General features: G+C 38.7%; 2 long non-coding RNA genes across 2 annotated transcripts in view; one reads left to right on the top strand and one right to left on the bottom strand.

Annotated features, from left to right (window-relative positions):
• Window positions 1-26,546, top strand: part of LOC136856604 (uncharacterized) — a 26,551-nt gene extending 5 nt beyond the window's left edge. The window contains exons 1-4 of the long non-coding RNA XR_010858418.1: window positions 1-406; window positions 15,594-15,781; window positions 17,891-18,042; window positions 26,311-26,546. The exon at window positions 1-406 is cut by the window's left edge and continues 5 nt beyond it. This is a non-coding gene — a long non-coding RNA (uncharacterized lncRNA). The remainder of the gene's footprint in view (window positions 407-15,593; window positions 15,782-17,890; window positions 18,043-26,310) is intronic.
• LOC136856606 (uncharacterized) overlaps window positions 1-26,570 on the bottom strand; it is a 109,577-nt gene that overhangs the window by 77,375 nt on the left and 5,632 nt on the right. The window lies entirely within an intron of this gene.

Here is a 26,570-nt window from a genome sequence, read left to right as displayed (position 1 = left end):
TGAACAAGTGCTCTCGATGGAACAGAAAACGGCGACGGACAAGTGTGTTTCTGGAATGGAGGATTCTTGGAATGGACGATTCCTGGAATGGAGGATTCCTGGAATTGACGATTCCTGGAATGAAGAATTCCTCGAGTGGAGGATTCAAGGAATTAAGAATTTCTGGAATGGAGGATTCCTGGAATGAAGAATTCCTGGAATGGAGGATTCACGGAATGAAGATTTTCTGGAATGGAGGATTCCTAAAATGAAAAATTTATGGAATGGAGGATTCATGGAATGGAGGATTTCTGGAATTGAGGATTCATGGAATGGAGGATTCCTGGAATGGGAGACTCCTGGGATAGATGATTCCTGGAACGGAGGATTTCTGGAATGGCAGGAACGGTTATCTACAGACTGACAGGTGGGTGATAATGAAAAGAAAAGTAGAAACATTTGTGTTATATTGTCGGGAGTGGATCTAAATTGTCATTCATCAATACACACAAACGCGCGCGCGCGCGAGTGCACGCACGCATACTCACACACGCACAAACACACACGAGCGCGCGCGCTCCCAAGCAGAATTGCTATTTGAGTAAGTGAAAATCCGTAATAGTCACTTGTTTTTCAGTTCTGTCTAAATCAAAGGCGGAATTTGACATTCCCTCTCATAATATATAGTAATTATTATCATTATTACGTCATAATAGTAATTATTACTTATTACGTCACAATATACTGTAAATAATACTTATTACGTCATATTACACAGAAACAATGCCTATTATGTCATAATAAACAATAAATATTACTTATTACGTCACAATACGCAGCAAATATTACTTATTACGTCACAATACGCAGCAAAAATTACTTATTACGTCACAATACACAGTAAGTTAACAAGCGTCAAACGTAATTTCATCCTCACACGACAAAAAGCCTTAAACTGAGTAGCCTACTTAGGTCTAGCCGAGGCGTCTAAGTCTGAATTCCTCCCATGGAAACAAAGTGAAAACCCCCCATAGGGCCCCATAAGCCACCATAGGCGTCCACAGGTCACCATGGGTCTCCATAGGTCACCAGAGGTCCCCATAGGACACCATAGGCTCCAATAGGCCCCAAAAAGTGCCAAAATTCGATTACTGTACAGATATCTGACGTGTCCGTGTGCATAAAAAAAATTCTGCTGTTCTCTCTCTCTCTCTCTCTCTCTCTCTCTCTCTCTCTCTCTCTCTCTCTCTCTCTCTCTCTCCTTTACTTGTCATGCACCGTATTTTATACTATTATTGTTTGAAATTATTGTAATAATGATAATAATAATAATAATAATAATAATAATAATGAAGAAGAAATGTTCAGTCCAAGAGTGATTCAGCGCTCCGTGATAGAAGTGGGGCTTGGGTGGGGTGGTTGGGGAGGGGGAGTGGGGGTAAGGGTAGGGGTAGGGGGGAGAGCAACCTGCGCGTGTGACGTATGCAACCTGATTACGTTACCGTATGCATTAGCGTTTTAACCTGGCGTCCAAATCTCGATAAGAGCTTCGATATATTTGACGGGGAACACAGAAGAAGAATTTATAGACGGTCAGGAAGTGAGTGAGATTTCATTTTATTGAGAGAGAGAGAGAGAGAGAGAGAGAGAGAGGGAGAGAGAGAGAGAATTGCATCACTTTATAGTACTTGCTTTTAAGTTTTTTTTTATCAATTAAAAATCAGTGTTGCGTCTTGATTTACTGTTCTGAATGTGATCTAAATTCAAAATATGAACCATTCATATATATATATATATATATATATATATATATATATATATATATATATATATATATATATATATCAAGACATTTTTTACAGATCAGTTTGAAAACACAATGTGGTCAATACATAAAATGTATGAATTAGAACTTTTTTTTTTTTAGTCTTAATCATCAGTACCCCTACATACAGAAACAGATAATGAAACGTCAAAATGAAATAGTCTGCTTTGTAGTCAGTGTTTCAGACTGAGCTCAGTCTTCGCTTAACGTTATGACCGCAAAGAACAAGAACATAGGCCTAATTCTGAAGCCGAGACTCAAAGGCTTAGACACACTTATTTTTGTTTTAGAATTTCAGAAACTTTTGCAAAAAAATAAATAAATAAATGATAAAAAGTTCTCCTAGTAATTTGGAGCCTTAATGAACACCAAGGTAATCAGACTGTCAATCACTGGATGCCCCGCGTGTTAAACTTTTAGAATACAAAACCAACCACTGAAGCACTTTCAGCCATTCAAAGCTTGGGGACAGTGAAAGGGGGAGTTGGAGAGGTTGGACAGCAAGCTAAAGAGGTCCAGAAAATATACATAGGTCTAAGGATCTGGAGGTGAAAGTTGGAGACAGCATCACGCTGCACTAAGAAGTACATCATTAACTAATCTCGTGATTACATTCGCCATTTTCAAGGATTTGTGCATACCAATTCGCTTGCCATACCCAGAACATAAATTGTTGCCTATTTTTTTTAAATATCCCAACCAATTCAGCACCCCAATTTTCACATTGTGCATTTGCTTCTGATTATGTAGCAGTGAACAAAAATAAGGTCCCACAGACTGAATGAAAATTAACATCAGAAAATCTAGGAAACGAACAACAACTAAGCCTGTAGCCACATTTCGTCATTCTAGCAAAAATTACTCGGTCTAGAACGGTTTCGTATTATGAGATTTTGCATCAGAAAAGTTTAAAAATCATGCCATTAACTGGATATTGCTCATTCAACGCTCGTCTAATTGCATTCACGTCGTAATCTATAAATGTTTTATTATATTCTTTAAAGGTTAAGCTGTCTACAAAACGATACAGTGGGCAGAAAATGAAAAGCAAAATTAAACAGGTATTATATAAGCCTAGTGAATTCTGACTTCTACCATGCGTTTGTATCTGTAAGCTTCATCTTTAACTGTTATTATTATATATATATATTCACGAACCTTACACTCAGTGATGTATTTTCGATTATTCTAATCATCATTTATTTCATTATTTATATCTTCATTTGTTTATCGTTGTCACTCGTTCATGTTCGTCGTTGCCATAAATACTCTTACCGTTAAATCGTCAGTTGCCGTTGGCTTTTTCCCATCCCTCAATCCACGAGGATCTTTCCAACAAACCCCAACCCCCACCCCCTAAAATCCCCCCAAAATCATCCCCGCCTCTCCCTCTCACCTTAGTAAACCAATTCACCTCTGGTGCCTTTGTCATTCTTTTTTTTATATTCTCTCTCTCTCTCTCTCTCTCTCTCTCTCTCTCTCTCTCTCTCTCTCTCTCTCTCCTATCACCACCTGTTGTTAACCTCTTGTTCTGTTACCAGGCTCTTCTTCTCCTTTTCCCTGTCTCGTGGTTTATTCCCTGTTTGTCAATTCCGGTCTGCTTCTTTCTGCTTGTTTCCCAGAGCCAACTAATCTCACGCTTTTATTAAAAGGTTTGTGCGTCTATTTGATGGACATCCCGTTTTCCCCTTCCCTCGTCTCTCTCTCTCTCTCTCTCTCTCTCTCTCTCTCTCTCTCTCTCTCTCTCTCTCCTTCCCAGCCATTCTGGCTTTTCCACCACCTCTCTCTCTCTCTCTCTCTCTCTCTCTCTCTCTCTCGGCCAATCTATTCCGCCTTTTCCACCACCTCTCTCTCTCTCTCTCTCTCTCTCTCTCTCTCTCTCCTCCTTCACAGCCATTCTATTCCGCCTTTCTCCTCTCTCTCTCTCTCTCTCTCTCTCTCTCTCTCTCTCTCCTTCACAGCCATTCTATTCCGGCTTTTCCACCGCCTCTTCCTCTGCCTCTACCCACCCACCCACCCACCCACCCACCTGACCCTCCCTTCCCTTTCCCTCAACTCCCCTCCTTCCCTCCCTTCTTCCTCCCCTAGTTATCGGTCTCTGGTCTGTGCGGTCTGGGCCATGGCATAACACCGACGTAAAAAGCAACCAACGGGTATAGGGTTTCCTGGAGACGTGTCGGGAGCGTGGGAAGCGACACAGCCTCTCCAGCCACGACTTTTCCCGCGTTTTTCAGCGCCATATCTGGCGGAGGGATTTTTGGCGCGAATTTTTGGCGCCGGGGGAGGGGCTGTGGTGGGGCTGTTGGGGGGGGGGGGTTTACGAGACGTAATTAGCCACGGAGCAATGTTTGTTTGGTGTTTCTCTCTCTCTCTCTTTCTTTCTCTCTCTCTCTCTCTCTCTCTCTCTCTAACATCGAGGTTTCAGTCTTTCGTGGGGTTTTGCTGGCGAGGTAACGCAGACCTCCGAAGAAGTCCTATCTATTTTTACGTTCTTATTTTTTTTTATTTTTCTCCTTTTCATTTCTTTTTCTATACTGCGAATGAATCGAGACTGCTAGTATCTTATTTCATTTTCAGTTATGCTCTTATTTCCGTTTATTTGTCCTCCCTGGGATATCTTCCATTTAATTAGGCCTATCTTCATTCCCGCAACCAGCATCTTGGCAACAAAGATATTAGACCTATATTTGAAGTAAATTACTTATCGCCTTTCCTTAAGTATCGTTCTATAATTCTTTACTATTATCTAATTACTGATGACGTCGTCAGTATTTTTCAGCTATTTATTATTCAGTGGTTATCGAGAGCTATTACTTTCATCGAGAGGAGGAAAAGATACTGGTATTACTAGTCGTAATAATAGTAGTACTAATAGCTGTAACATTCAAAATAACTGTAACGGTTACATTCAAGTCAAAATGAAATAAGAAGCATAACTCGTGGTATATGTAGAGATGTGCACTAACTTTGTTTAACATTCGGCTAATACGTCTAGTACATACAAACATGGCCGTATGTTTACGTAAACGTTATGCTTCGACGTGTATATACAACACAATGCATGTTACTCGCATTATGCACAAGATAATTACCATGAATTATATTCCTGGCTACATAAAGGCTCTGGACATAAATAATTATAAATGATTATTAATAATTATCGTTCTATTCTGTTCCGCTTTGTATTTTATATGTATTTTTAAGCGTCCTTTATATATATATATATATATATATATATATATATATATATATATATATATATATATATATATATATATATATATATATACACATATATATATACTTATATATATAAATTCATATACATATATATATATATATATATATATATATATATATATATATATATATATATATATATAAGGCCCTTCCCTGCCACTACGCCTCCCTAAAACCTCTGACTCTACCTTCACCAGGCTGTCAACTTCCATTCTCTCCACCGGACCAGACCACCTCAAAAGATTCTGATTCATTTTTTCATCTAGACAGACTCCTATCTTTTGCCCATTTACAAATATTTTCCCTAAATATCTCCTGTACTCTGGTAAACTAGACTGACCACAGCAATGTCAGTCCAAAATGACCAGTCACATGCTCCAGGCACCTTGAAGAAACCATTAATAAATCACAAATAGCCTAACCTAACCTAACCTGTCATAGTAAGGTACTAGACCTAAAGTGAAAAAAATAGAAGCGGAAATTATTATACTAGCGAACGAAATGGGGTAAATTCTCACTGAAATGACGGGAAAAAATTTCTGCTAACGCTATTCTTTTATAAGCCATCAGCTCTCGACTGCGTTTTCAAAAAACTGTACTGATTTTTCACAAGCAGGCCAACTGATTAGTTCTGAATTCGACCCATGAGTTTAGAGGGAACTGAAAATGTCCCTCACACGCCTAGATATAAAAAAGAAAACTTTCTCAACGGAAATAAAGACAGAGAGACTGAAACAGCTACAATTAGCGAAGATGTTTCATTTGGAACTGGAGTCCCACCAAAAACATTCAAATACTCAGCACTGCATATTACAGCTAATATAAACCAAGGTGTTTCTTTATTATTATTATTATTATTATTATTATTATTATTATTATTATTATTATTATTATTATTATTCAGGAAATGAAACCTATTCATATGGAACAAGCCCACCAAAGGGGCCATTGAATTGAAATTCAAGCTTCCAAAGAATATTATGGTGTTCATTAGGAAGAAGTAGGAAGAAGTAAAGGAAAATACAAAATGAAAAGATCCCGCTCATTAAAAACGAAAAAATAAATTAATAAATCAATAAATAGATAAAAATGTATTAAAATCCGTCCCTTTGAAGCATGGGCCGATGAGACTGGCATTCGGCTATACACATCCTGCCCAGATCTGATGGACGTGAGAAAGACAAGGCAAAGGAAAAATAGTGGGAGTTAACCTCCAAAGCAACGACGACATAGAAAATGGGAATTGGGAGAACAGAAAACGGGTTACGTCCCTGAAGACTGACAAGTGGATAGACAGAAACAGTCCCCGGGTTAATCAACAGTGTTGATGTGGAAAACAGAAATTAGAATAACAGATTATCTTTCTCTTGGAATATGGACTGGATCAAGGATCCATCTGAACAGGTGGGCTAAAATTAGGAGGAGAACCGACAGGTGCTATATGACCAGTCCTCGAAAGAGTGAGGAAGAAAATAATAATAATAATAATAATAATAATAATAATAATAATAATAATAAGTGATCAGAAATGAAGTGAATGAAATAGTTAATTATTATTATTATTATTATTATTATTATTATTATTATTATTATTATTATTATTATTATTATTATTCAGAAGATGAACCCAATTCAAATGGAACAAGCCCACCAAAGGGGCCATTGAGTTGAAATTCAAGCTTCCAAAGAATATTATTATTATTATTATTATTATTATTATTATTATTATTATTATTATTATTATTATTATTATACCATCCAATCGAACCCAAACAATACCCTGTCTGACAGTCGGGTTTCGCTGATAGCAAAACATTAGTATCATCATCAAAGTTATCATCATTATCATCACAAGTCGTCAGCGACTCGGTCGAAAATCCATTCGCCCTGCCCCTTTTCGAAGTCACGACACCGACGAAAAGGACGGGGCGCGCATGCGCCCTGCCTACACAGGTCCTCAAACGAGACATTTGACATGTGTTGGGCGCAGATTGAAAGGGCGAGAGAAGGACCGCTCGCCGTACTTATTTGGTTCCAGGGAGAATCACCTTCTTGCCAATTAGGTTACGACACTGGCTACTCCCTCCCCTTCCCCTTCCACCTCCGCATCCCCTCCCCTCCCCATGCCCCTCCCCTCCACTTACCTCCCTTCCCCCTTTCCATTTCCCCTCCCCTTCCCCTCCATCTTCCCGTTTCCCTCCCCCCTCCCCTCCCCTCCATCTTCCCATTTCCCCTCCCCTCTACCACCCATCACTCTTCTCCCTCCCTTCCCATTTCCTTCCCCTCCCCTCCTCCTCCCCTCTCCCCCCTCCCCCCCCCTCAATCTTCCCTCCTCCCCTCCCCTCCCCTCCATCTTCCCATTTCCCCTCCCCTCTACCACCATCCTCTTACCCTCCTCCCCTCCCCTTCCCCTCCCCTCCCCTCCCCTTCCCCCCCCCTTCCCCTTCCCATCACCCTTCTCCCTTCTCCTTCTCCTTCTCCCTTCCCCTTCCCTTCCCCTCCCCCCCCTCTACCACGCCATCACCCTTCTCCTTCTCCCTTCCCCTTCCCCTTCCTCCCCTCCCCCTCTACCACGCCATCACCCTTCTCCCTTCTCCCTCCCCTCTCCCTCTACCACCTTCCCCCTTCCTTCCCTTCCCCTTTCCCTTCCCCTCCCCTTCCCCCCTTCCCCTTCCCTTCCCCTTCCCTTCCCCTCCCCTTCCCTTTCCCCTTCCCCTTCCCCTTCCCTCCCATTCCCTCCTCCCCCTCCTCCTCCCCTCCCCTCTCCCCTCTCCATTCCCCCCATCACCCTTTCCCGTCCCCTTCCCTTTTCCTTCCAATTTCCTTCCACTTCCCCCCCTTCCCCTCCCATTTGCCCCATCCCTCCAACACCTCTCCATCCCAAGGCCCCTGGGGAGAGGTTAGCGGCCCCGGGTGTTAACGAGGGAGGGACACTTAGAAGGACCTTGAGCAGGAAAAGATCGAGGGGTGTGTGGGGGAGGGGAGGGGAGAGGGGAGGGGGAGAGTGGGTAGGGTGAGCGGTAGAGAGAGACAGAGAGGTAGGGAGGGGAAGGGGGGGGGGCGGAGGAAGGAAATGGAAGGACAAGGAGAACAGAAATGGGTAGATGTGAAGGTCAGTCTGTTCATCGATTTAGTGAATGATCTGAGATACCAAATACGACAGAAAGTAATAAGATTAATAGCAAGAAAAACTGAATAAATGATTAACAGTTGATAACGAGAGAAAGTATATCAGGAATAAAAGTAAAAGGTGACATCAGAAAAGAGAAATAGATATCACGAAGAAACAAACTCCTACGAAATTTTAAAGTTCTTTAAATACGACTTATTTGTTATTTTTAAAATTCATTATTTGATCATGAAAACACCTGTTTATAAAGAAAATTCTTTATCAAAAAAATTTATTTAGTTACTCCAAAAACAGTCACGCCCAAAAGAATAACTTTTATTTGTTTTTAGTAAGAGATCCTCATGAACAATAAATTAACTGCAATACGAGTAACTATACCTAAATATACAATTAGACCTACTTAATATTCCCCCAGAAAGGTGTCCTTACTATTACTAATACCATTACAATAACTACTCTTAATAGTACCTCTACACTACTATCACATGGTAGTCGATCACTATCGTCAGTAGTCATGAAATAGTCGATAGTTTAATTAGTCCCGACCTCCAACTTCAAGGACATTTATTTTGCTCAGGACAAGAAAGCCAGTTTTACTTAATTACCAAGGAACAATTTAAAGACTCATGAAGACATTGGTAGTCACAATGCAATCAACAGAAATAGATGTGATTAGTAATATTAAAAAGAAAAAAAGTAGACATCAAGCAAAGGTCCATTTTTATCATGATGATTACTGCTTAAATACTGGCACGAGACACGTCTTCACGTCGGTGAAATTTAGTTAGACATTTCTGCCAATCAAAGCCTCGGGGTTTTCACTCCGAGGTTGAATGACAGTCATATAAAAATCTACGGTTAATGTTATACAAAATGGCAAAACTTTCAGTGAATACATTTAAAGGATAGAGTGTTATGTCATAATTCTTCGTATTGTCATAACCCTGTGAATCTAAGCTCCAATTGCCGATTTAATAACCAAAAGTGTTGACGTTACCAAAAGCAAACACAATATTAGCTTCTGTAATCATTTGACACTGAAATATATCATTTACTGTTATCACATAAGCTAAGAAAGTTCCCAGAAGACAGGAAGAACAAGCTATCAAATAAATAAAAGAATAAACCAAAAGACATTTTTCCACCATTATCTGTAGTTAGGGAAGCTATATAGGAACGACCACAGCTTCCCTCCTTTGGGAACACTGTGACGTAGTCCCATGGACGCGTTCTGATACGGGCGAAGATGTCTACGATTCCTGACATTACAGAACATCGAATGTGAACTTTGGACTCCCACTTTGGCAAAGCGGATTAATACTAATTTCACGTATTCAAGGAGTTTCTTTTTTAAATGTGCAAGTCAAGAACGGTGCAAGAAATCATTGCTTAAGAGGATGATGGTGAAAATAATGCACGCATTGTTTGCCATCGTGACATTTTAAGGGAGTAATTTAGCAATCAGAAGAAGATTGCTTCTGCTGCGAGAGAATGCTTAACGCTAGAGAAATAAGAGGGGGAGAGATGTGTCTTCTCTCTCTCTCTCTCTCTCTCTCTCTCTCTCTCTCTCTCTCTCTCTCTCTCTCTCTCTCTCAAAGTTCGAGACACTTTCATAAGAAAGCAAAGGCATATAGCGATTTAGATATAACTTTATATCTTTTATCCGTAAAACTTTGGCAAAAGTTTTGACGTATATTTATATATATATACACACTCGTATAAATAAGCAAGGACTCCCAATAGCCTAGTCAGTACCCTAGATGTTGTCACGCCAGTGTTAGCAGCCATAAATCAATCAATCAATCCCAACGAGCTAAACAACATTCATAAACAAACATAAGAAACAATGCCGACGCAAAGAAACAGTAAAAAAAAAAAAAGGCAAACACTTCGCGTAACGAGAAAATAAAAGAAAATAAAAAAAAGAAAAAAAAAAGACTCTCCTGGACAGCAGTATATCAAGCTGACAGTGACGGTCGGGTATCAGAAAAACGTTAAATTCTATGATCACGGGTTTCTCGCAGACAATTTTCAAGCAAGGGAGAAAAAGAAAGAAAGGAAGAAAGAAAGGAAGGAAGAAGCGGAACGAGAAAGACAAACGAGCATCGCTAAGGAGCGTTTCCAGGTGCGTAACATAGTTCCAGGACAATTGGTTACGCTACGAGAAAATGACGCGATAATCTTGTGTACTCTTCCTCGCAGTACAAAGTGCTTCGTTAGCTTCGTGACGGGGAGAGAGAGAGAGAGAGAGAGAGAGAGAGAGAGAGAGAGAGAGAGATGTATACAAAGTGCTTACTTATTCAGTGAGAGAGAGAGAGAGAGAGAGAGAGAGAGAGAGAGAGAGAGAGAGAGAGAGAGAGAGAGAGAGAGGGGTGTACAAAGTACTTACTTAGCATAGTGACTGAGAGAGAGAGAGAGAGAGAGAGAGAGAGAGAGGGGTTACTTAGCATAGTGACTTGAGAGCAGAGTGAGAGAGAGAGAGAGAGAGAGAGAGAGAGAGAGAGAGAGAGAGAAAGGGCAGTACAAAGTGCTTACTTAGCTTCGTGACAGAGAGAGAGAGAGAGCTGTACAAAGTGCTTACTTAGCTTCGTGACAGAGAGAGAGAGAGAGAGAGAGAGAGAGAGAGAGAGAGAGAGAGAGATCTAATAAAGAAATATGAAAATATTCCTGATTCTATTATCAAAACAGGTTTCCGTAAGTACTACAAATGACCACAACGTCCCTAGAGAGAGAGAGAGAGAGAGAGAGAGAGAGAGAGAGAGAGAGAGGAGACAGACTACAGCTTTTTCATAATCGCGAACGTAGCCATTTCCTTCACGAGAGGAGCAATTCCATTTAGATTACCACATAATTACGTCACGTCTCCTCGAACTGTGATGTTTCAATCCCAGACATGAAAAGTTATTCTTCGCCGCATCTCAGCTGAGTACTTCCTGTTGAAGCACACTGGTTACAAAGTACTCCGAGACACTGGGATGCTGCTATGTGGAGCTAATTATAAGGGACACCGCGGGAAGATTAGTGTTGGGAAAAGAGAGACAGAGAGAGAGAGGGAAAGAGAGAGAGGGGGGGCGGTATCAGGTGAGCCCTCTTCACTACAGGATTGCAAAGACGTCCAGAGTACAAGGGGAATTGCAAATGAAATCTCTCTCTCTCTCTCTCTCTCTCTCTCTCTCTCTCTCTCTCTCTCTCTCTCTCTCTCTCAGTCACGAAGCTAAGTAAGCACTTTGTACAGCTCTCTCTCTCTCTCTCTCTCTCTCTCTCTCTCTCTCTCTCTCTCTCTCTCTCTCTCTCACGAAGCTAAGTAAGTACTTTGTACAGCTCTCTCTCTCTCTCTCTCTCTCTCTCTCTAGCACAAATACCGAATCGAGAAACCATTTACAGGAGTGATAATATAGCATTCCATTGTAAAAAAAAAAAAAAAAGCAAATTAAAACATAAAGGGAATTGGCAAAGCTGTTAGTATCGATTTCCAGTGTTTTTTTAAGCTTACGGTAAAAATCCGCAGCCGATATCACTGAAGCAATGACATCAGTTGCGGATATTTACTGTCAGCTCAAATTAAACAGACTATAGCAACTTTCTCAAGACAGAGATTTACAAGTGCTTTAAACGCTTATTAATCTGTATTTGTGTGTGTGTGTGTGTGTGTGCGTGTGCGCGCGCGCGCTAAAATAGCAGTGCCTAAGAGTCACTGTTCCGACTTTGGAACTCAGAAACATGCAGCTTCTACCGTGTTCCCGCAAGCTAGCTAACTGTCTTTCGTGAAAAGCCTACTTCTCAATGGCCGCTTCTCTTCGACTGCGTCGCCAAATAGACAGAATGAGGACAATTTGCACAATAGAAAATTGTTACTATTGACTGATTGAGTTTTGGAACTGGCATAACAATTACTTTAAATAAATAAATATTCATATATTAGAACTTATCAAAAACAATTGCAACATTCAATAATACATGAAACTGTAATACACTGCAGTAATGTATCGGGATTGATTGATTGAGTTCTGGAGACTATCATCGCAATTACTTTAAATAAATAAATATTAATTTTTTGGGAAGAACTTATCAGAATATACTGTACACAATCAGTAACACACAGAGTTGCAATATATTGCAGAAATGTAACATTCAGTAATACACAGAGCTGCAATCTATTGCAGATATATATCACCAATGTAAAACTGAGTCTTACTGACTAACTAGACATCTGAAACTAAAATGCTAAATACTTAAATACGTTTGCCCAATGGAAAGCCCCCGTAGGACGCTAGTGCTGTCAGGTCACCTCATGCGGCGCACTGTAGGCATTACTTAAGGTTCTTTGCAGCGTCCCTTCCTTCGACCCCTAGCTGCAACCCCTTTCATTCCTTTTTACTGTAGCGCTGAATGACCTCGTAGGTCCCAGCGCTTAGCATTTGGCCTAAATTCTATACTCTATCTATCTATCTCCGATGGAAGGTGTGTTTGAACGGGAAAAGAATTTTCCCTCATGCCAAGATGTTAAACAAAACGAGGACTACTGACAATTCAATCTCAGTTTTATGTAACACTAAAAATTATTTTTTTCCAGGAAAATATTATTTTAAGGCATTTTGACACTTTTGCTCAAATTTACCAAATTTGAGCTAAGTTGTAGGTAGAGTTTCTGCCTACCATTCATTAAATTTGTCAAATATTGAATTGATCTCAATTGAAAATATTCCACCTTAAAGAGAAGAAAACACTGATTGAGAGAGAGAGAGAGAGAGAGAGAGAGAGAGCAGTTTACACCTTCATCAAATGCTGAATTCATCTCAACTGAAAGTACTCCATCTTAATAAGAAGGAAACAATGATTGAGAGAGAGAGAGAGAGAGAGAGAGAGAGAGAGAGAGAGAGAGAGAGAGCAGTTTACACCTTCATCAAATGCTGAATTCATCTCAACTGAAAGTACTCCATCTTAATAAAAGGAAACAATGATTGGGAGAGAGAGAGAGAGAGAGAGAGAGAGAGAGAGAGAGAGAGAGAGAGAGAGAGAGAGAGAGGCTGGAGTTACTGGTAATTCGATGAGGTGTTTCTCTGCTTGAAGTAACCGGATACCGGTAACCTGACACCCGAAAAAATAAGCTCTTTTCTGGTGTGGGCTGGGGTATGGGTGGGGTTGGGGTTCCTATTTATGGCCCAGGGGAGGGGGAGGAGGAAGGCGGGGAGGGGGGAGAAGGAGACAGTTAATTACCTCATCGTATACATAGTTTTCGTTCCGTTCCATTCCCCGTCCCATTGTCCTCGGAAGGACAAGAGGAACGGCGGAAAGGAATGACGGATTATGAGGATGTTTGTGTGCTCTCTCTCTCTCTCTCTCTCTCTCTCTCTCTCTCTCTCTCTCTCTCTCTCTGCTTGGTAACTCTTTCATCAGGATAAAATTCGTCCAAGCGACCCGTAACTGAGTTAGCCTTTGACAGAATGAGTCTATTAAAGTAAAAGCAATGTAAGTGTGTCATTATAACTACTGCTACTACCATTACTACTACTAGTAGTAGTACTACAACTCATTGATAGTCACTGACACGAAGCACAAACGCACACATACACACACAAACACATACGGAACCCCTGAACGCCCTCAAAGAATTTGACCACAACCCAGTGTATAGGCCTAGTGGTAGAGGAACTGTTTGAGATTCTCCGTCGCCTTCAAGAGTGGAGGAATAATAAGAATGAAGGAACAACAAGAGCGAAGGAATAACAAGAGTGGAATGGGAAACTGGACGAAAGCCCTTATTAAAGCAAGGCCACATACGTCGGCAACGGCGAACGAAAGATCGGAGCGAATGTCACTTGCTTTGTGCAATCCTTGGTTCAAGATGGTTTGAATACGTTATGAGAACGGAGATCGGGGAGGCTAGTTGAAAATAACGGTTGTAAAGGTTGTAACAGTCACGTGACTTTACTAAAGCAAACTCTAAAAACCAACAATAACAATAGTAATTGTATCATTGCAAATGAAGTCAACATCTAATAGACTTACGTCAATCAAACAGTCGCACAACTCTCGTAGATAATGAGATAATGAGATTATTAATTAACCATACGAGACATCAGTACTACGCCCAACGAGAGAGAGAGAGAGAGAGAGAGAGAGAGAGAGAGAGAGACCCACCTCAGTAGACCGATCAGACGAGAAGAGATCTCGGCATCAACGTAGACGCTTCCTTGGACTTAGGCCTACGCAAGATGGGGGCAGCCAGTTCCTCGATCCTTCGCCAGATTAGCCAAGGCATTGCCGATACAATCCTACTTTGTTTTCACTCCTTCGATAGGATCGTCTGTCCTCCGCTGTAGTATTATAGTAGTAGTCGTGGGCTTTCGTTGTATTTCAAAGATCGTCCTGTATTCCATACGATCTGAAGTAGTCCACAGGGTATGTGGATTAGACCTAGTTCATTTCCCATGAAGCTGACGGGACTTGAATATCGCCATAAGCTGTCCATGTGGAACTTTACGACAGAGAGAGAGAGAGAGAGAGAGAGAGAGAGAGAGAGAGAGAGCGTACAGTAATGCCTGTGTATCCCCTACACCTGTTTGTTTCAGGTAACACCCTCTACACCCATAGATCTTTCCCGCCCGTGGATTCCTTGTCATAAACGCCACAACTTCACTCATTTGGCGCCCGCGGGCGCACATTCCTTCGACTGATGTGGAAACTCTGCCCAGATGTTTCAAAAGGACCACGTGGCAAAAGAGCGCTTTAATAATGGTCCAGTTTTCACCTTTTAGACCAACGCCCTAGAACTTTGTAGACCAAAGCCTTGAAGATGTTTTTAGACCAGTTCCTTGAAATCTTGTTAGACCAACGCCCTGAAACCTTCCTTTAGACCAACGCTTTGAAACCTTTTAGACCAACGCCTTGAAGATTCCTTTTAGGTCAACTCCTTTAAACCTTAGACCAACGCCTTAAAATCTTGTTAGACCAACAGCATGAAACCTCCCTTTAGACCATAGCCTTGAAACCTTTTAGACCAACGCCTTGAAGATTCCTTTTAGACCAGCTCCTTGAAACCTTCTGTTAGACCAACGCCTTTGCATAACAGGGAGTTCGCCAATATTACCACAGTCATTTGGAGTGTACAGACATTCGCCATTTTTTTGTTTAAATGATTTGTCACGTGCGGATATTAGCCACCACTTCAGTCTGTGCCTCTATCAGTTCAGGGAACTATTGTCTCCTTCAGTCGAAGAGGAAGACCTCCTGGCATTTAGGAAAATAAGTCTTGGGAACACCATCTTACAGTTTTGTTACTGTGCAAATCTATATCTGCGGCGCCAATCAAGTCTCACTGACAATCGCATTGAGAAGGTATGCAAAAGTTCACAAAACAGAAAGTACGATAACTTTAGGGCCTTGATAAACGAAGTTAACGCCTTCCTCTTTTTCCAGATTCAACTGCTGGCTCTTGAATCTTCAAGTACACCAACTTCAAGAGAGAATGAAACTCCAAGTACCCAACAGCAACCATGGAGTGGCAGTTTTTCCATTTCCAGGCTTCCTTCAATCTGCAGACTCCTGGAATGGCCACAGCAAATAATTCATGCCAGGAGTAATAACGTATTTCATCCATTTCTAAGGTAATTATTGGTAAAAAAAAAAAATTTATATATTGCTCTGTTGAGAAGTGATTCTCAATTTCGCCAGGGAAAATTAATGAAAAAAAAATGTCATCTATAATTTTTTCTCTTCATCATGATATGAAAAATTAAGAATGCTCGCTACGTCTAAATTGAATTGAACTGAATATAGAATTTAAGCCAAGGGCCAAGCGCTGGGACCTACGAGATCATTCAGTGCTGAAACGGAAACTGACCGTAAGAGGTTTGAAAGGTGTAACGGGAGGTAAGCCTCGCAGTTGCACCATGAAACAATTGTTAGGAGAGTGTGGAAAGTAAGGTGGAAGAAAGAGAATATGGAAGGAGGCACAGTAAAAAGGATGAAAGGGGTTGCAGTTAGGAGCCTAAGGCTCGCTGCAAAGAACCTTAAGTAATGACAAAAGTACAAAAAACCCAGTTTCACTGACGCTTTACTTTTATCAAAAGGCCTTCTTAATATACAATTGGTCTCTAAAGTTAATAAACAGGTAAATCAACAAATAAATACATAAATAAGTAGATAAACAAATAAATAATTAAATGAACAGTCTGTAAACAAAATAAATAAATAAATGAACTTATTTACCGTGTACTAATCGTTAATTCCATCTTGCAACTGGACCCCAAAGACTAACCAACATCAGCTGACAAAGCATTAGTCAAAAGATGCTTCTCTCGATGACGTCACAAGAGTACGAACAAGTGTGACTTCAATTTTGTCATCGACGTTGACAACTCGTAGTATATTTGGCAGCGAGGTGCCAAAAGGTGCCAGAAATCTTGGCCCGTTTGACACCGAGTTCAGATTACTTGTCAGTCTGACGAACTGACAAATACAATTTGTTATTCAACAAATTTACTTCTGAACGAAGGACTTTGACAAATGAACCAATGGATAAAGGACTTGGCAAATGAACTAAAGGACAAAGGACTTTGCAAATGAAGTGATTAACAAAAAACTTGTCAAATGAACTAATGGACAAAGGACTTGACAAATGAACTAATGAAAAAACGACTTTGCAAATGAACTAATGGGCAAAGGACGTGACGAATGAACTAATGAACAAAAAACTTGGCAAATGAACTAATGGACAAAGGTCTTGACAAAATGAACTAACGAACAAAGGACTTTGACAAATGAACTAATGAACGAAGTACTTGACAAATGAAAGACAAATGAATCGTTAGACGAGTATTCCACCCAAGCTTCTCCCTCTAGGCCTATAGGCCTACTATGCACTCCTAAAAAATAACTTGCTCAAAATTGGCCCGTATGTGGATTGAAGACTGAAAAAAGTTAACAAGAGACCTGGTGTGGACCCCTGGATTCGGCACAACTAAACGAAACGTACACAATTGGACATAGGTCTATCATTCCTCTTTAAGAGTTCCTCTTGCAAAAGCTTATAAAAATCAAACAATAACGTCCTTTTGAACTGTAGAACATAATTACACAGTGTAGTTCGCGGTTGTAAAAAACAATGAAACTCACGTAATAATGCTTCCAAAAACGAGGTACATGCAGTACAACTGTTCCACTGAAATTAATTTCTTTTCATATAATTTTTAGGTTTCTGTAAATGAAAACTATTGTGCCGGCTTTGTCTGTCCGTCCGCACTTTTCTGTCAAAATTTGCTCTGTCCGCACTTTTTTCTGTCAGCACTTTCTCTGTCCGCACTTTTTCTGTCCACCCTCAGATCTTAAAGAATGCTGAGGCTAGAGGGCTGCAAATTGGCATGTTGATCATCCACCCTCCAATCATCAAACATACCAAATTGCAGCCCTCTAGCCTTAGTAGTTTCTACTTTATTTATAAGGTTAAAGTTAGCTATGATCGTGCGTCTGGCAACGCGGTAGGACAGGCCACCACCGGGCCGTGGCTGAAAGTTTCATAGGCCGCGGCTCATACAGCATTATACTCTGTACAGAAAACTCGATTGCGCCGAAGAAACTTCGACGCATTTTTTACTTTTTTTTACCAAGCACTGATATAAAAACGACTTGATTCTAATAACTTTTAACATACAAATAAACTTTCCTCAGCTACACGAATTCTCCACTTGAGGAATAATGAACTTCTTCTTTCGCAGAGGTTAGGAAAACGATCCGGATCATTATCTTCTGCAGGTGCCGTCTTGCAACACCTGCCCACTCGCCGAGCACGCCAGGACGCATCTGTCAATCAACGTCGGCTGTTAAAAATGAATTCGGTAAAATCTTCACGACGGCCCTCGTAAGTTAGGTGAGAACATTTTTTGTTGTTTTTGTTTTGGCAAAATGTCCTGGAACTAATTTGTTTTGCGTTGTTTGTCGTAATAATTAATGTTGTAGATAATATATTAATAACTCGTAATCATTCACGATTTGTCATTCTTATTATATCTGACTGTCAAAAGAGATTATCATTATTTGTACGTGTTAGCACTTCGAAGTTCCTTTGAGTTTTGGTGCAGAGCTAAAGTGTTTTTGAACAACCTGCAGTTTTTCCAAATATATATATATATATATATATATATATATATATATATATATATATATATATATATATATATATATATATATATATATATATATATATATATATATATATATATTTATATATATATATATACGTATATTTATGTTTATATATATACATGTCATATATATATATTTATATATATACATATATATAAAATATATGTATTTATGCATATACACATATATAATATATACAGTATATATATATACATAAATATATATTATCTAACAAACCTCATTCTTCGGGCCTTTTGATCAAGTTACAAGATTGTCATTACATAAAACCGTTATTATAACCATTCTCTTACGGGTTATGGTAACGCGATTTCTAAAACCAGAACAACAAACAACAAACAACATATACATCACAACATCAGAGATTCCCCCTCGAAGCCTTTCACATGGTTTCAGATCCCTTTGCATACGTCATCATCAGTGACGTCACGCCTCTACAAAAAAAAAAAGGGAACGGTGATATCGCCTGTCCAAAAAAAAATTTAACAAAATAAACGAAAAAACTACGCAGCAGGGTTTTATGCACACAACAACGAGTAACCCAGTTGGTTCGTGACGTCAACCATTTCTTCCCCCTAAATCGGTGGTTCTCAATCTTTTTCTTTTTTAGTGGTGGCACCATAACTAATGTAATCATTCCTGTGGCAACCTTTATTCAACATCCCACCATATCGCGTGCGCTAACTTCTTAATTAATGAATGAAATCATTGTCCATATTTAAACCAAAATCAGCACACCGTGCATGCAGGAATATACTGTATAAATAGCATATCAGAAGAATCAGATAAACATAATTAGAGTAGACACACTGATAATAATTATATGAAGACTTCAAAAAAATTTTTTTTACAAATGTTCACTCAGATGATTTAGCCAAGACAAAATTCGTGTCAATTTTGCTGCAACCCTAGGCACTGCCTGTGGCACCCCAGTGGCACCCCTACGGGCTGTCTGTGGCTCCCAGTTTGGGAATCACTGCCCTAAAATAAATAACACACCTGAGACATCACCCCGAAGTCGTGTTGTTGATGTCGTTTCGTACGAATCGGCCGATTTCTAAGTCTGTATAAATGCGTTTTTATCTGTTTGTTTAATAATTATTTCTTTTTCTTTATTTTCTAATAACTTATCTCTTCTTTCTGTATTTCCTATTATTAATTTCTGTTGTTTCTTGCAAATGAACACCATAATATTCTTTGGAAGCTTGAATTTCAAGTCAATGACCCCTGTGGTGGGGGCTTGTTCTATATGAATAGGGTTCATCCTCTGGATAATAATAATAATAATAATAATAATAATAATAATAATAATAATAATAATAATAATAATAATAATAATATATTCTTTAAGTTTAATAATGTGGGCTTGTTCCATATAATTATCCTCTAATAATAATAATAATAATAATAATAATAATAATAATAATAGTAGTAGTATGAGTCTTAAAATGGGAAAACAAATATGTATATGTAGACATATTTAAAGAAACAAATATGTACATGTACATATATTTAAAGGTAAAATTGTACAGACAGCTTTCGGGAATCTGTTCGATTCCCATTTTCAATCTGACTGAAAATGGGAATCGAATAGATTCCCGAAAGCTGTGTGTATAGTTTTTATCTTTACATATACGTACATATACATAACTGTGAATTTGCTTCTCCAATAATAATAATAATAATAATAATAATAATATTGCATAGACTACAATTTGACCACTTGGCGCCAAAGCTGGCGAGCGAATTATTCTCCACCATACTGAAGGTCGAGCGAAAGTAAGCAAATAATCTTTAGCGAATTAAAATATTAGCGTCTCTACAAAAGAAAAAAAAAAAGATAAGAGTTCTGTTGTCGCAAGAGCGACTGTGACCCCCGAATATTACATGACATCCTGAATATTTGATATTTATTCGGTACAGATCGCTTCCCAACATAAATTCAATTACATTTTCTATTAACTAAATATTTGCTCTGCTGTCGTTGCAGATCGCTTTCCAATATAACTTTGAATTCAGATATATTTTCTTCTTAATTAAATGTTTTCTCCGTAGTCGCTACAAATCGCATGCAGATATAACTTGGAATTCAACTATATTTTCTGTTAACTACATATTTTCTCTGTAGTCGCTACAATCACTTTCCAGCATAACTTTGAATTCAGCTACATTTTCTATTAACTACATGTTTTCTCTGTAGTCGCTACTCAGATCGCTTTCCAACATTACGTGGAATTCAACTACATTTTCTATTAACTACATATTTTCTTTGTAGTCGCTGCAAATCGTTTCCCAATAAAACTTTGAATTCAGCTACATTCTCTAATAACTACATATTTTCTCTTTACTCGCTACAGATTGCTTCCCGACATAACTTTGAATTCAACTACATTTTCGCTTAACTACATATTTTCTCTGTAGTCGCTACAGATCACTTTCCAATGTAGCTTTGAATTCAACTACATTTTCTCTTAACTAAATATTCCTCCTTATTGGCTACAAATCGCTACAGATATAACTTAGAATTCAACTATGTTTTCTATTAACTACATATTTTCTCTGTAGTCGCTACAAACCACCTACAGATATAACTTGGGATTCAACTAGATTTTCTATTAACTACATATTTTCTCTGTAGTCGCTACAGATCACTTTCCAACATAACTTTGAATTCAACTACATTTTTTTAACTTAACTACAGATATTTTCCAACATCTTTGAATTCAACTACATTTTCTCTTAACTACACATTTTCTCTGTAGTCGCTACAGATCACTTTCCAACATAACTTTGAATTCAACTACATTTTCTCTTAACTACACATTTTCTCTGTAGTCGCTACAGATCACTTTCCAACATAACTTTGAATTCAACTACAGTTTCTATTAACTGCATATTTTCTCTGTAGTCGCTAAAGATCACTTTCCAATGTAACTTTGAATTCAACTACATTTTCTATCAACTAAATGTATTTTCTCTGTAGTCGCTACAGATCACTTTCCAATATAACTTTGAATTCAACTACATTTTCCATTAACTACATATTTTCTCTGCAATCGCTACAAATCGCCTTAAAATATAACGCGGAATTCAGCCATATTGTCTATTAACAGATATAACGTGGAATCCAGATATATTTCCTATTAACTATGCGACAAATTTTCGCCAAACGTCGGCGAATTTGACTCACGAAAACGGACGGAGCTCGTCCGAATCTCCTGCTTAAATTCTGGGTGTTATCGAGGCGTCTCCCTATTAGGTAACCGCCCATACAGTAGCGACGCTCAAATCGTACAATTGATGACAGTTATCAAGTCGTCAGTAGTGATGATACTACTATCATGGTATCAGTAATGACAGTGGTCGGGAGGTATACGCGCGTGGTGATGACAGTACGCCAGTACCTACGCTGTCATTTCTAGTCGCTTTCGTCCGAATCCGTACCGGAGTAAATTGGTCATTATTCTTATTTCTTATCTATATATATATATTTTTTTTTTTTCGCGTTTAGCTGGATTCTGGGACTATTTTTTTCTGTTTTTCATTTTGGCAAAGAATGTTAAATTTATATATATATGTATATATATATATATATATATATATATATATATATATATATATATATATATATATATATATATATATATATATATATATATATATATATATATATATATATATATATATATATAAATTATTGATAATTTCTCGAAGGAATTTAACATACGAATTTTCCTTATTTACAACTCAACTTTTTCTACAGTCCCTCTAAATAATCCCCTACAAATATCTTTAATAAAAGTCTCGATATTGAACTGTAATGAATTTTACAACACAAGCACAAAGAACTGTATATTTCACAAACAACTTCCAAGACCTCACGTCTCCAAACTGTTTGTGAAAGACAAACAGTTCCCCTCGAATTTCTGGTTTTAATTTGCATATATTTCTTTTTTAGATTTTTTATGTTATGCATAACGTCCTCTCTCATGTCAATTAAGTTTATGACGTCACACCCGGTTATTCTGTAATTCTGGTATTTATCTGGAATTACGAGAGTTAATTCCCTCAATTACGAACGCTTATGGTTAAACACTGGTTAAGAAATTGACAAAATTAACCCCATGTGTGTGAGAGGAACACCTCACATTGCTAATCAACCCCAAACCCCTCCACCTCTCCCAAAAGGTTGTCACGAATACCAAGCAACCCCAAAGATATGACAAAAACCTCAAAACCTCACAGGGGAGGTTTGACATCTTACTGAATGACAAAAGCTGACATAATGAAATTGTTTGATTGGGATTCTACGTATTATCTCGACCGTGTTTCTTATCATATCTCGATCAATCATCACTGGGAGAGAATGAGAGGTATATGTATACACGTTAAGGGGAGGGGTTAGGTGGAAGGGGAGGGGGCAGGGGAAGGGTAGGGGGAATTGAATCATCGCGGTTGACAGAACTTTTTGGGTTGTGGCCAAATGTCAAATGGTTTAGCCAGGTTTAGTTCTTCCTGTAAAACTACTATGACTGCTGTTACTACTACTACTACTACTACTACTACTACTACTACTACTACTACTACTACTACTACTACTACTACTATTGTTCCTTACTACTTATTACTATCACCACTACTTCTGATAATAATAGCAATATAAACCTTATACATTTGACATAATTTTAAAAATATCTTTGCATTTCGTGAACAATACTTCTAGTGCGTTTAATATACTGCTGTTTCATGTTAGCAGAGAGAGAGAGAGAGAGAGAGAGAGAGAGAGAGAGAGAGAGAGATTTCCACATAGCCTACTATTGCAGTAACATGGTAACATGAGATTTCTACAGACAAGCGCATTATTTTAACAAAGGACGTTCCACTCTCTCTCTCTCTCTCTCTCTCTCTCTCTCTCTCTCTCTCTCTCTCTCTCTCTCAAAAACCTGGGTTTTTTCGGAGATAATTTCATAACCTGATATTCAATTCTAGAAGTCCCCCAGAAGAAGGGAAACAGTATAGCATTTCCTTATTATTATTATTATTATTATTATTATTATTATTATTATTATTATTATTATTATTATTATTATTATTATTATTATTATTATTCAGAAGATTAACCCGTGTTTGTGTGTGACAATCCCACCAAAGGGGCCATTGACTTGAAATCCAAGCTTCCAAAGAATATGGTGTTCATTTGAAAGAAGTTACAGAAGAATACAGGAAATACACAAAGTAGATATCAATCAATAGAAAAGAAAAAGACGATAAATGAATAAATTAATAGGCAATTAGATAAAAATATCGATAAATTTTAAAAATACAAGAGTGAATTGTTTTAGGGTAATGCATTGCACCTTCGCTTGAACTCTTGAGACTCTTTTTGTATAATCTCATTTAACTTTTGTCTCCTCAGTCTGATGTATAGCGACTCAGGACAAGGGAAAACTGGTGTGTTTAATGTAGACTGAAAATGTATACAGCGACTGTCACACACTGTACACAGCGAATTTGATCTTTGACGCTGCAGTCAAACCACCATTCAATTCTGACTTCTGTGCTGAAGACCTATTTGAAACTGATATAGAAAACGAATCTACTTTGTCCAAAAGTAACTCACTGACCACACTCAATTCTGGCTTCTGTGCTGAAGAGCTTCTAGTTGAAATTGATAAAGAAACCGGACCTACTTTCTCCAAAAGCAACACTCATTTACCCTTGATAAAGTCTAATTTACCACTCATTCACCCTTGATAAAGCTGCTATGTCCCTCGTGACCAAAATGATATCTATGCTTTTTGAAGCAGGAATCAATTGTACCCTGTGTAGAAAGACATTCTCGCCATTCTTGATAAAGGGACCCCGTCTACTAAATCCTTCCTAAATTCTTCTTCCCATCTTGACCTTTATCACAAAACTAATGCAGTTCACATAATTAAGTCACCTGTCAGTCATAGAGTTGTAGTTCATCTCAAATGGAGTTTAAATTTCTTCTTGAGTGGTGTGTCGGTAAAAATAATTTCCTGATACGACAAATTACCAATGTAGATCAGTGGTTCTCAATCTGTTTTTAGTGATGGCACCCTAACTAATGCAATCATCACCGTGGCACCCTTTCTTCAACATCCCACCATATATCGCATGAACTAACTTCTTATTTAATGAATAAAATCATTATCCATTCTCAAACTAAAATCAGCACACCGTACGTGCAGGAATATACTGTACAAACATAGAGCATATCAGAAGAGTTACATAAACATAATTACAGTAGACACACTGATAGTAATTATATGAAGACTTCTGCAAACTTTTTTTTTCTTACAAATGTTCACTGAGATGATTGAGCCAAGACAAAATTCATGACAATCTTTCTTTGAGAATCACTGCTCTGGATTGACTATACCTTACTGTGGATTAGTATCATCTGATGTGCTTGATATTTTCTAAGTAAAGTGTTACAATTTTATGAACGCAGACATATGTAGGCGGTTTTAAATAGCAAAGGGGGATGATAATCAATATATATACCACTCTCTCTATCTGCCCTGAATACACGAGTCCTGTTCGTTACAGAATTCTCACGAATACTGGACGTGCATCTATTTCAATCGTTCTCAGACTGGGGGCAATTACCCCCGTGGGTAATTACCCCCAGTTTGAAACGGCTTTTTTATATTATAACTTCACACAACTGAAGAGGAATGAGTTAGGGTAATGTTGAACCACTAATCTATTTGAAAACACTAATTTAACCAACTTATGCACGGAACAAGGCAATACATGAATTTATAATATTCATTAATAGATTAGGGTCGTTTATCTTTTACCAGCACGCAGCTAAAATTGTGGTAGACTTATAAATCGCTCTAGACAATTTTTGGGCGGACAAAAATGCCGTTAGATGGTACAAAGGAAAATTAAATGCTAGACAATTTTTGGGGGGACAAAAAACGTTAGAATAACGAATAACGAAATTCGCTCTAGACAATTTCTGGTGGGACAAAAACCGCCCGCAGATGCTACATGGGAAAAATGAATGACCAAATTCGCTCTAGAAAATTTTTGGAGCGACAAAAAATGCCATTAGATGATACAAGGGAAAAATGAATGACAAAATTCGCTCTATACAATTTCTGGGGGACAAAAATCGCCCTTAGACAATACATGGGAAAAATGAATGACAAAATTCGCTCTAGACGATTTTTTTGGGGGGGACAACATTCCCCCTTAGATGCTAAACATGGGAAAAATGGAATGATACAATTGTAGTAAAAATGCAAAGGGCGCCTTAACCTTATTAATGCATCAACCCCTTTGTTAAAAGCCACAGTCCAGTCATAGCCTTAGACCTATAACCAAACCACACCTAACCCCAAAAATTATACTCTCCATAATTTATTGCAGATATTGCAGACACAGAGTTCCGCCTTCCATCGGCAACGCAGCTCCAAAGCAATAGACCTATAGTAAAAAAAACTTCTAACCTCAAAAACTTTAAACTCTATCATTTGGTAAAAGCCTGAGGCCATCATATCATTAGGCCTATAGCCAACACAAAGCTAACTCTAAAAATTAAACTGTAATCTCTATTATTTATTGCAGATATTGCAGATACAGAAATCTGCAGAATCCTTCCCTCCACCTGCAACGAAGCTACAAAGCAATAGACCTATATAGCCAACCCACAGCTAACCCCAAAAAGCTGTAATCTCTATGATTTATTGCAGATATTGCAGCCACAGAATCCTTCCTTCCACCTGCAACGCAGCTGCAAAGCAACAGACCTAAGCCAACCCACACCTAACCCCCAAAAAAATATCTATTGCAGATATTGCAGACACAGAAATCTACAGAAACCTTCCTTCCATCTGCAACGCAGCTACAAACCAACAGACCTTTAGTCAACAATCACATCATTAGACCTAAGCCAACCCACACCTAACCCCAATGTAATCTCTACGATTTATTGCAGATATTGCAGACACAGAAATCTACAGAGTCCTTCCTTCCACCTGCAACGCATCTACGACAGAAAGGAACACAGAGAAGAGGCGGCTACGATCCCAAATCCTCACGAGGAAGGAAGGACGGACACAAACACACACACGTACAAAAACGCCCCTACTACAAGTGGCTGGGGGCTGTTCCCTGCCCATACACCCAATTCACCCCTTTCAGGAACCTCTTCTGGTTAACCCAGAGGCCTCCTCCTCCCTCCTCCTCCTCCTCCTC

This window comes from Macrobrachium rosenbergii, chromosome 36, assembly GCF_040412425.1.
Source record: "Macrobrachium rosenbergii isolate ZJJX-2024 chromosome 36, ASM4041242v1, whole genome shotgun sequence".
In the NCBI taxonomy this organism is placed as follows: Eukaryota; Metazoa; Arthropoda; class Malacostraca; order Decapoda; family Palaemonidae; genus Macrobrachium; species Macrobrachium rosenbergii.
The sequence above is the reverse complement of the archived record's forward strand: the minus strand, read 5'-3'. Positions and strand labels throughout refer to the sequence as shown.